General features: G+C 57.2%; 1 long non-coding RNA gene across 1 annotated transcript in view; it reads left to right on the top strand.

Moving 5' to 3' along the window:
• The window catches only part of LOC114037405, a 57,070-nt gene extending 46,086 nt beyond the window's left edge, over nucleotides 1-10,984 (top strand). The window contains exons 5-7 of the long non-coding RNA XR_003568439.1: nucleotides 7,725-7,874; nucleotides 8,219-9,463; nucleotides 10,010-10,984. This is a non-coding gene — a long non-coding RNA (uncharacterized LOC114037405). The remainder of the gene's footprint in view (nucleotides 1-7,724; nucleotides 7,875-8,218; nucleotides 9,464-10,009) is intronic.
• The last annotated feature ends 584 nt before the right edge of the window (nucleotides 10,985-11,568 follow it).

Genomic DNA, 11,568 nt, shown 5'->3' with positions numbered 1-11,568 from the left:
GGGAAGGAAGGGAGAGAGAGAGACAGAGAGGGAGATGGAGGGAAGGAAGGGAGAGAGAGAGACAGAGAGGGAGATGGAAAGAGAGAGAAACAGAGGGAGATGGAGGGAAGGAAGGAGGAAGAGAGGTGGGGTGAGAACGGGGAGAGGGCTTTGCTTCCTTGGAGTGAAGGCAGGAGATCTGAGTATGTGTGACCCACCAGGTGATGCTGTGTCCAGCAGTGTGCAGAGTGAGTATGCTCTCAGAGGCCACGGCCCATGTCCCGGGACCCCCTTCCGCAGGCAGGCAGATTCCCATGGAGCTCGGCTTTGCTGCCTCAGAACAGGTCAGGGCAGTGGGCAGTGGGAGCTTGGGGGCCGGCTCAGCCGGCGTCCCAGCATGCCTTCAGTTGGAAGGGGCCTCAGAGTAAACTCAGCTGTCCCTGGACAAGAATCCCTCTGCAGTATCCCCAGCGGGTGACCGCCAGCATCTGCTTGCTGGCCACTTTGTTTCTAGGCTCACAGGAGCCTGGGCCTCAGTCTGGAAGGGGCCTCCAGAACATCTAGTCCCCACCTCTCTTGTTTTACTGGTGAGGAACCCTAGGTCTGGGGAGGGGCTTTGCCTAAAGTGTCCAGAGGCAGGAGTCAAAGTCACTCCTCTGGCAGCACATTCAGAAGTTTGCTCTGTCCTGGGGTGCCTGCAGTTGAACAAGACTGAGTGCTGGGATTAAGCAGGCGGTCCTTGTCCTCATCCTGCATGTTCTGGGGGTGGCTTAGGAAGTGGGATGCAGTGGGGGATCCCCAGGCCCCCTCAGCCTGAGGAGGCTGGGATTGTTGGCATGGTCCCCGTCATCCCGAGTTGCTTCAGAAAGATCAGTGGATTCTCAGCCAATCAGCGCACATTTATTGAGCACCTACTGCATGCCAGCCCCTGGTAGAAAGGCAAAAAGCAAGGCGCTCCCCACCATTTTTCTTTCAAATTTTTTATTTTTTTATTTTCAGGCAATTGGGGTTAAGTGACTTGCCCAGGGTCACACAGCTAGTAAGTGTCAAGTGTTTAGTCTGAGGCTGGATTGGAACTCAGATCCTCCTGACTTCAGGGCCGGTGCTCGATCCACTGCGCCACCTAGCTGCCCCTTCACATTTTCTTGATACATTTTGTTTTTCCATGCCAAGCAGATGCCTCCTCCCTCTCCTACCCAGAGCACCAGCTCTTGTAGCCAAGAGCCACAGTTAGGAAACCAACTGACCCGGTGACCCAGTGTGACAGAGGAGGAAGCACTGGTCTCAGCAGCCCAGGAGTCTGCCGGTCAGCTCTGGAAGGCTGGAGGAGGACACCCAGGATGGCAGGAGCCTGGAGACCGGGCCCCAGGGGACCCCCTGAAGGCCCCCAGGCTGGAGAAGAGAGAGGCAAGCTGAATGAAACCTTGGAGGCCAAACCTCTGTGGGAGGAAACTGAGGCACAGAGAGGTTAGGTGGTTTTCCCAGAGTCACAAAGCCAGGAAGGGTCCAAGGCAGGACCTGATCTCAAATCTTCCCAACTGCCCACTCAGAGCTCTATCGACTGCCCCACGCAGCTGCCCCAAATGGGCAGTCCACTCACCAGTAGTCACCCACCTTAGAATGAGTCACCGCAGGCAAGCAGACCAAATCGATATGTTGGCCATATCTGAACATGTCTGCCCACTCCAGATCTGTAGCGCACGCGCAGGTGTTCTTTGGCACACTGGGATGTTTGTGGGGGATCTCGAGCAGCCCCGCAGCTAGTGGGGACCTTTCCTAGGCCCCGAGGCCAACATCACCCGGCAAGGGGCGGCCTTGTCTGAGCCGGTCTGCGGTGTGGCCATCTCAGTCCTCCCTCTCCCGGGCCGCTCAGGGGACTGCCCTCCCCTTCGGTGGTCCTCCTTCAGAAGAGGGCAGAGGGCCTAGCTGAAGGGAGTCAGCCTGAGAGGCTGTGTCTGTGTCTGCTCTCCCCTCTGCTCTCTGACTCTCTGCCTCTCTCCTGCTAGAGGAGTAAGTGCCCCTTTCCCACAGCCTCCAGGCTGAGGAAAGGCGTCTTGTATCTGACCGCCTGGGCTGAGTTTTAGGGTTAGCGGCCTCCTTTGGGTTCCTCCTCTTTCCCTCCACCCTTGTCTTGGGATTCTCAGGGCCTGGCATACAGTGGGTGCTTACTAAATGCTTAATGAGTTCAAGATCTTTTCTCAAGTATTGGAACAGTTACGATAGCAGCGCAGAAAGATGACAGGAAATCTTTATGATCCCCTGGATAATTCCTCCCATTTACGGAGCCCTGGTGCCTCAAGCAATCTCAGTCTAGGCCAATTAAGGCAGCTGACCATCTATTATAATAGCTGGCCTCAGGGTAACACTTTAAGCATTATCTAGGTACTGCCCTGGAGCCTCTCAATTCTGCAACCTGGCTCCTAAGGTATCATGATGCCCGTCTTACAGATGGGTAAACTGAGATTCAGAGATTTGTGCCTTGCTCGTGGTGACAGTTGAACCTAGGGTTCTCCAGCATCCTTTCCACTTTAACATCCATACAGAAGTGGAGATGCTGAGATTAAGAGATTGCCTGAGCTCACATAGACCTGGGAATGTTTGGCCTTAGAACAGGGGATGTGAGAACTGAGAGGGGCCTTAGAACAGGGAAGGTCAGAGGTAGGAGGGGCCATAGAACATGGAATGTCAGAGCTGGGAGGGGCCTTAGAACAGGGAATGTCAGAGGAGGAGGGGCCGTAGAACAGGGAATGTCTCCCCCACCCCCGAGCTGCCAACCTTTCTTGGGGGGTCACCCTCTTGCTGCACAGGCACAGGTAAGGCAGACATGGGGCCTTGGAAGCCCTGGGTTTGAGTTCTGCCAGGGACATTAGCTTACTTTGTGTCTTCCCTGCTCAAGGCCTCAGTTTCCTTCTGTATAAAGTGAAGTGCGAGGAGTGGCTTTCTGAGTCCTCTCCGGCTCTGAGGGTCCTTCACCTCTGTGTATGACCAGGGACCTCTGGGGCAGGCAGTAGGCCAAGGCCTGGGCTGGAGCCAGGCTCCCCATCAGGTTGTTCAGTGTAGCGCCTAGAACAGAGCCAGGCAGATGGACCCAGCGAGCTAGCTATCTACAGACATGTACATGCATGAATGCATGTGTGTACATATGTGTACATGCGTATATAAAACGCAAATTCATAGACACCCTAAAATATATCCACAGAAGCCTGTGGGCCAGGCTGGGAACCCCTGCTCTCCTGTCTTTCTCACCACTGCCACCTGGAGTACTAAGGCCCCTCCTAGCTCTGACCTTCCCTGTTGTAAGGCCCCTCCCTCCCTCTCCATCTTCTAAGGCCCCTCCCGGCTCTGACCTTCCCTGTTGTAAGATCCCTCCCAGCCCTGACATTCCCTGTTCTAAGCCTTCCCCCACAACCTCCCCAGCCCTGACAGCCTGTGTTTTTTCCCCAGGCCCTGATTGCTTACTGTCTCGTGTGGCCCTCTGCTCCCAGGCCTTGAATCATGAAACTTCCTAGGCCTGGTTTGAAATCCAGGGCTTTCTATTTTCCCTGCCCTCCCCCAAAGCCACCCCAGGCTTCTGTTCTCAGCGAGTCACTGCAGTTGCCTCAGACATTGAGAACAGAGGAGCAGAGCTCCCCGCCCCCCCCACCCCCATCCAGGGCTGGCTACAAATAGGTCCCTGTTTTCCTCCTGGCTGCTTCCAGCCCTCTGCTGCCAGAGGGGCCCCTAGCCTGGCTGTCGGGGCTCTGGGCTCCGAGATCTCGGGGTCTGAGGCCCAGCTTGCAGGGGTGGAGGTGCCAGCAATGGACGACCAGGTTTGGGGGGAGACGCCCCGGGCAGGGGCCCTGCTCCACTCGGGGCCTCGGCTTCTCCCCGAGTTCTCGGCTAGTACCCGGTTCTAGTCAGTGGCTCAGTCACCTTTGTCAAAGGCCTTCACCCTTTCTGTGCAAACCAGTGTTCTGGGCATAGAGGCAGAGACAGGAGGAAGGCCAGGGAGGAGCCCCATTTTTCTAGGGCTTTAAAGCACAGAGAGGACTTTCCTTGCAGTCGGTCTGGAATGGACAAAATGGAAAGACGAGGAAACTGAGTCTCAGAGATGGGATGTGAACAGGCCAGGGTCACTTGGCTCTGTGCTCAGTGACCTCATGCACCACGCCTTGCCACCTGTGACACTGTCTATGTGGTCAGCAGCAGGGGAGGTCTCTAGTGGAATGCTTACCTGCTCTGCCCAGGAGTCTCGTGTTTTCAGAGCAGATCTTTGTGTCTGTGAGTAGGATGAGATCTGAAGACATCCTTAAGAGCCCCAGCCTAGCCCTGAGGCTAGGAGGGCCTTTGGGGTCCCAGCGGATGTCTGCCCGCCAGGATGATGGGCTGAAAGGAACAGGGTGACGTTCAGTAGGCAGGAGTGTGCAAGGTCTGTCCCCGGGTGCAGAAAGCACAGCCCAACCACAGGTCCTTGAACAAGGCCTGGGCGGCTCAGCAGACTGCAGACTCACACTGCGCCAGTCGACTGGTCAGTCATTCAATAGGCATTTATTAATCTCCTGCTGTATGCCAGACACCATGGCCTGGACACGACAGTCTGTGCTCTCAGAGCTCATGTCCTATTGGGGCCACCGTGTGACTTGGCCCGCCCAAAGCCCAGCGCAGTCTTAGGCTGCCCGAGAGGGGAGAGCCTCTTCCAGGCCTCTGCCCTGGTCGGGCCACACCTGGGTCTTGTGTGCAGATCTGAAGGCCACTGGAAGAAAGGGGAGGCACAGTCATGGAACCTGAGCGGGGTGAGCGGGCCGGGTGGGGCTAGAAGGGAGCCCACAGAGAGAGGAAGCTGGATTCAAACCCAGGGCTTCCTGTCTCCATGTCCGGGGCGCTCTCTGCTCTGATGGCTTGGAGGCGGCATCATGGAAGCTGTGTCATTGATGTGAGACTCCTGACGGGCCCCCCAGAACCCCCCACCCCCGGGGCTCTGATGGGCTGTTGTCCCAGAGATGCATTTTCCCCAGGCCTTCTTGGACAGTGCCCAGGGACTGAGCTGTGCGGTGAGGCCGTGAGGTCACCCGTCTGCCTCATCCCCCTCTCCTTCCCCCTCCCCAGGCCTCAGGGACCTTGGACTTCTTACAGCATCCCATCCAGCTAAGTGAGCCTCTGCAAGGCACCCTCCCTAAGGCTTATAGGTGAAAAACAAACCTGTTTGCAAAATGGCTGGCCAAACCCTGCCCCAGCCGAAAAAGCCATGATTGAAATTACTGGGCAGACACAATCACCATCGATCCTAATGCGGGCATTTTGGGAGCCCTGGGACGGCCGCAAAACACTTTAGAGCCAGGATCTCCCGTCATTCTGACAACAGCGGCTGGGGCCGCGATTCTCCTCTGGTGTAGAGAGGACGTGGTACTTAGAGAGTACCAGGGCTTGGGGGAGAGGGGAACTCAGGTGGGAGGCTGGAGGCTGGAGGGAGGTCCTGCTTCCTCCGGGAGGAACTGAAGCACCTGGAAGGACTCCTGCAGGCTGCCCATCCTTCTTCCTCCTCCTCTCCTCCTCCTCCTCTATTTCTAGACACTTTACCATTTATAAAAAGCTCCCTTATTACAGCCCTGGGAGGGAAGTGAAGGAAAGATCAGTATCTCCATTTTGTAGATGAGAAAACTGAGGTCAGAGCAGGGCATGGATAACACCATTATAAATGGCAGAAGTGACCTAGGAATCCAGGTCTTTTGACTCAGCACTGCAGCTGGAATCTCTGTTTCAGCTTAAGTGGCCTCCTTGCAGTCTCCTAGACGTGGCCTTCCATTTCCCACCTGCACACCTTTGCACAGACTGTGCCCCATGCCTGGTACACTCCTCCCACTCCCCCCCCCCCACTCTTGGCTTCCCTTGGCTTTCTTCCCCCCTCTCTCTCTCCCCCCCTGCCCCCCCCTCCCCCCCCCCCCCCCCCCCCCCCCCACTCTTGGCTTCCCTTGGCTTTCTTCACCTCTCTCTCTCTCTCTCTCTGTCTCTCTCTCTCTCTCTCTCTCACACACACACCTCCACACACACACACACACACACACACACTGTCTCTCTCCGTGTAGATTGCATAGACCGTGTAGACCGTGTAGAGCATGTAGACCGTGTAGACCGTGTAAACCATGTAGACTGTGTTGAGCATGTGCGTGGTGGGATTAACACGGCAGAAGACTGCAAAGGGGAAAAGGGGCAGGTTCTGGAGCTCTTTAAAAGCCAAACGGCGAGTTTTCTGTTTGATCCTGGAGGCCCTGGGGAGCTCCTGGAGTGGCGGGGGAGGGGGGGGGCAGGCCGTGGCCAGACTTGGGCTTTAGAGGAGTCCCTCTGGTGGCTGAATGGACAGTGTCCAGGAGCCCAGGCTAGCCCCCCCGGAGAACACCTGGGATTCCATCCAGGCAGGGAGCCCCGGTGAGGAAATCCTCTCTGGCCATATCTGAAGGACCAGCATGTGGAGGAGCCCCTTCCATGTGGCCCTAAGGGGAACAGGCGTTCTCAGGTGGTGTTGAGTACCTGTCACTGGGCTGCCTGGGGAGGTAGTGAGTTCCCCACCCAAGGAAGGCTTAGCCTGCTGGCTGAATGCAAATGAGCTGGGGCTATTGTAGAGAGATCACTCAGTGTGGTGGAAGGGGTCCTGAGTTAGTGGTCTCAGGACCTGAATTCAAATCTGGCCCTGGTCCCTTTTTATGTACACTTGTTACCTTGGACCAGTCTTGTCCTATCTCTGGGCCTCAGTTCCCTTCTCTGAGATCTCTGATCTTGGTCAGACTGGGGTTAGCGGAGCTGCCCACCAAGGTCCCTTTCCACTCTGGGATTCTGTACCTTGGAGACCGGACGCAGGGAGAGGGAGGAGGGGCAGGCTCACCCTGACCAGGGAGTATAGAGGCCCCCCTTGTCCAGAGGCAGACTCCGATCCTGTCCTGCCTTTGACCTTGGCCAGCTCTGTGAGCCAGCGGCTTTGCCTGAGCCGGCCACAAAATGTCCGCCTCTCCCTGGCCGCCATTTTGTGTCTGCTTCTGGGCTCCCGGAAGTTGTGGCAGAAATGGAAACCAGACGGGCCAGGCAGGACCAGCAGAGGCCGCGCGTGTCCTCAGGGAGGTGTCCAAGCTCCGGGAGCCTCTTCTAGGGTAATTGTGGCTGACTGGCTGCCTCTGGACAAGCGTCTCCCCGGGCTCTGGAAGGCACCCAGGGCCCGGCTCAAGGACCCGACCTTGGGCCACCGCCATCAGCTGCTCTCGGCTCCTGGCGCGGCCGGCCGAGGGTGGGAGCTTAGGGACCGGCCCAGCCCCGCAGGCTGCTCTGGGAGCCTCCCTGCCCCCCAGCTCGGGGGCCTCCACACCCAGGCCTGCTCTGCCCATGGAGGCCCAGCCCTGCCTCTCCCATGGAGACCCCACAGAAGGCCAGGGCCCCAGTGGGCTGTGATTGAAGCCTTGGCTCCAAGCATCCTCAGTGGAGCTCTATAAAAAGACTCCCAGGCCGGGCCTGGAGGGAGACGAGAGGGAAGGAGGCGAGCGCTGGGGCAGGCTGGAAGGTCCCAGGCTGGAGGGAGGGCTTCAGGGGTGGCCAAGGATGACCTGCGCGGAGCGGGTGTGGAGTGTTAGAGGAGCTCTGGACTCCACAGGCTTGTCTGAACACTTTGGAGTGACTTCGGGGAGCATGGAGCATTACACCTAGGAGACCAGGATGGGAATTCTAATGGCGGATAATGGCGGCTCAGCTGACCCAAGGTTTACAAAGTGCTCTCCTTGAAGCAGGTGCTGGCCCCGTTTTAGGGATGGGAAAACTGAGGCCAAAAGAGGCGGTCCCACTGCCCAGCCTGAGAAGATGGAGCGGGCCCAGCAGAGAAGCTCATGGGATCAGAGAAGGAAACTGAGGCCCAGGATGGTCACAGCTCATGGTCTGAGGTGGGATTGGAACCCCAGTCTCATGCTTTGTGATGGGGATGGGCTAGGAGGACAGACCCACCAGGCCATAGGGCTCCAAAGCATGTAGGGTGGGGGAGCCTGGAACAGAGAAACCCCACCAAGAACAGAATCACTGGCGTCCCATAGCCTGCAGAGCAGGGCACGGTTTGTGGGCTGGAGCTGGCTGGAGGAGGAGGCCTGAGCCTTTCAGGGTGCTGGGCGCCTTTGGCAGGCGAGGGGAGTGGCTGGGCCCCTCTCAAAAGGGCCTTGGCTAAAACCCGGAGGACGACGGAGGAACCGTTTCTTTAGAAATGCAGTTATCTAAATATTTATATTTGAAACAGGTTCCGGTGGCTCCGGTGCAGACCCTGGCTGGGCCCTGTCGTGGGTAGAGGCAGGGCCAGTGAGGAGGAAGATGGGCTGTCCATCCATCAGTCAGTCCATCCAGCAGCGGGCACTTACTAAGCACCAGCTCTGGCTCGCGAGGACCTGGGGATGTGAGACAGGAGGAGGGCCTCCCTGCCCTCTGGGAGTTCCTGTCTATCCCAGGAGGCAGCGTCTACACAGCCCTTCTGCACAGAATACTCTGCCTCCCAAAGCAACAACTGTCATTTTGTGACAGATGAGGAAACCGAGGCCCTGGAGAGGTGCTTTGTCTAATGCCGCCTCCTCTCCCTTGACTTATGGTGTCTCACTGTAACTTGGAGCATGTCCACACCCATTTCTGCGCCTCAGTTTCCTCGCCCGTAAAATGAGGGGGTTAGCCTGGATGAGATTTGTGGTTCCTTTCCTGCTCTGGCATTCGATGTCTCCATGATTCTAAGCTTATTGGGAAAAGTGATGAAATGGGGCCAGTTTCAGTCTCCTGGCGCAGGCCTGACTCCATCAGTTTGGAATTTCAGGTGTGGCCCCTGGGTGGGGGATGCCCCCCCCCCCACCCGTGGGAGAGGGGGTAGAGCCTGAAGGGTAGCCGACACCCTGTCCCGACTGGGAGCTGGTGGTGCGCCCACCTCAAGTGAAGTCTTCCCTAAGCCCTCTGCCGGGGAAGGGTCTTGCCCTCAGCTTGCTCTCTCTAGGGCCACCTGGTGCATGTGTGGAGGACGGGGTGTTTGGGATGCTGGTCCCCGAGCCTGTGAGACCAGGATGGCAGCCACGGTGCCCGGTCCCCAGGACAAGCCTTCCCAAGCCCACACCAGCTGCCAGACAGCTTGCTTTGGTCAGGGCATCTGGGGCCATTGGCAGAGGGCACTCCCAGTGAGGAAGCTCCCTCTACCACAGCAGATCTTTGGAAAAACTAGATTTTTGTTGATGTCTCTGGTTTTTACATCCCCTAGGTTCCCCTTTTTCCTTCCTCCTCCCCTCCTCCCCAGCCATCCCTTATAGCAAAGAATTTTAAAAAAACAAGAGGAAGAGAAAAATTTAGTCAAACCGATGGACACATTGAAGAAATCTGCTGTTCCCTGTGACGTTGCCATGCAGGGCCCTAGCCCCTGCCCAGGAGAGAGCACCAGAGTGCTTCTGCCACTGAGTGCCTAGGACACAGAGAGGTCCAGTGACTTACCCAGGATCACCCAGCCTGACTACTCAAGGTAGGACTTGAACTCAGGTCTTCCTCATTGTGATGAGGCCAGATCTCTAGCTACCCGGTCTCACTGGCTCCTAAGGGATTATTGATAGGTATTGCATTGTGGAGGGAAGTAACCAAGGGACTCTGTGCTTCTCTGTTGATCCTATGGCTTGGGTGCAGCCTGCCTTCTGGTGCTGGGAGCTGAGCCCCCAGGCCTCCTTGGAGACCCCAGGATGCAGAACAAAGCCCCCCTCTCTCTGCTGCAGGGGTTCTCCTATGAGCTGGTCCCACCACCATCGTCCCCTCCCTCGCGCTCAGTAGCCTTCTCACATGGGAAGAGCCCAGGACTTGCTGGGTTCTTCGTACCCTCTCTGGGACTCAGTTTCCTCATCTCTAACATGGGGGACAATGGAGCTGTCTACCTGTACTTTGTGTGTAGGATTCAGCAGTGATCCAGAAATGGGATTGCTGCCAGTGGTGCCTTGGCAGGGCTGGCTTCTGAGACCCAAGCTCTCAGGACATGTGCCCACGAGAGACTCCCACAGCCTGACCGTGCCTCATTCCACAGGAGTGAGGTTTTCAGCAGTCCTTTCCCTTGGCGCAGTGGAACCCAGACCATGGCACACACCAGAAATATTTCAAGCCTGCTGCCATCCCAAGTAAACACCTATGTTGCCCAGGAGTGACAGAGTAAACAGGTAACCAAGGAACAAGGAGGATCTTAGGTGGGGCCGATGGGCTGTTACCCTCTAGAGGCAAAGTAAATCTTGCCTTGCCGTGGCCGCCACCACCGTGACATAAGTGACCTGGGCTGCCCCCCCATGCTACTTTTCATTTAATGAGCCCCTCCCCCAGAGGCTGTGGACCCGACTACAGCATCCTAAAGGAGTTAGACAAGGAGGTATCAGTAGCAGACCTCATTCATTCATTTGTTCATTTTTTCATTCATCCTGTATCATCATCTGTGTGTTAGACACAGGAGAGATAATGGCAGTGTGGGTCCCCAGCCACGAGCAGTTAAACACCAAGGCCACTCTGGCCACAGTGACCGTGTGCGTCTGGAGCCGCTCAGCACAGCTTGGGCAAAGCTGAGAGCGGCTCTGACGTAACAACGGTGTTAGGGGCAAATGCCTGGTAGTGAACTTCTTAGCACAAGTGGATCCGAGGAAGACTCCAGTCACAGGCCAGAAAGGACAATATTGTACATGGAGGTGCTGCTGCTGCTGGTGACTGTTTATCCCTAGGTCTTGGATTTCATTAGGGAAAGTAGCTGCCACTTGTCTGTCCTTTATAGACCTGGATAAGGGAGGCAATTAGAGGGGTGAGCTCCTTGTGTTCACAAACCCAGTAGGTGCTGGGCAGGTCCCTGCGATTCCAAAGCCAGTGCGCTGCCCACTAGGCCACAGTGGATTATGGTTCAGTCTTCCCCCCTCCATGATCACGAATCCCATCTGTGGACCTCCTTAGAACTGACAGTGCCAGAGCTGGGAGGGGCCTTAGAACGTGGGCTGTCGGGGCCAGGAGGGCCTGAAAGGTCATTGAGTCCAGTCCCCTTGTCTTACAGATGAGCCCCTCAGAGCTGAAGTAGCTCGTCCAGGCCACGCAGCTAACAAGGGGCAGGGATGGGTTGTGAGTCTGGGGGTTCCGGGCTCTGAGGCCAGCCTTGCCCCCAGGAGGGGCCTCTCATGTTCCTGGGAGGAGGCACTATCTGAGCAGGAACTCGGCAGGTGAGGGGAGAGAGGGGCGTGGAGGTGAGAGAGCTGACAAGTGTGGTGGGCTAGCTGGGAAGGCCGGGGCTCCCAAGCTTCTGGGGCTTGGAGTCTGAATTTCCTCTGTCAACAGGAGGGAGCCCCTGGAGGGTTTGGGGCCCAGGAGAAGTGTGTTCTGCCCAGTCTGGGGCCTGGGGGGAGTATCAGGGTCCAGGCAGGCCCAGGCTGACCTGGGAGGAGGCTGTGGAAATGAGAGGGCAGGGGGGATGAGGATTAGGCCCGGATGCTGGCCACGGACAGAGAGGTGGGGAGGGGTCCTGCTCCCATCTCTTGCACCCTGTGGGGTCAGAGTGGGTGACCTGGAGGAGGCATCGGGCGCTGGCTTGTACTCTGCCTTAAAAGTGGGGCAGGGGCCGAG

Source organism: Vombatus ursinus, unplaced genomic scaffold (assembly GCF_900497805.2).
Source record: "Vombatus ursinus unplaced genomic scaffold, bare-nosed wombat genome assembly UNPS02010394.1, whole genome shotgun sequence".
Lineage (NCBI taxonomy): Eukaryota > Metazoa > Chordata > Mammalia > Diprotodontia > Vombatidae > Vombatus > Vombatus ursinus.
Note: the sequence above shows the minus strand (reverse complement) of the source record. Positions and strands in the feature narration are given on the sequence as shown.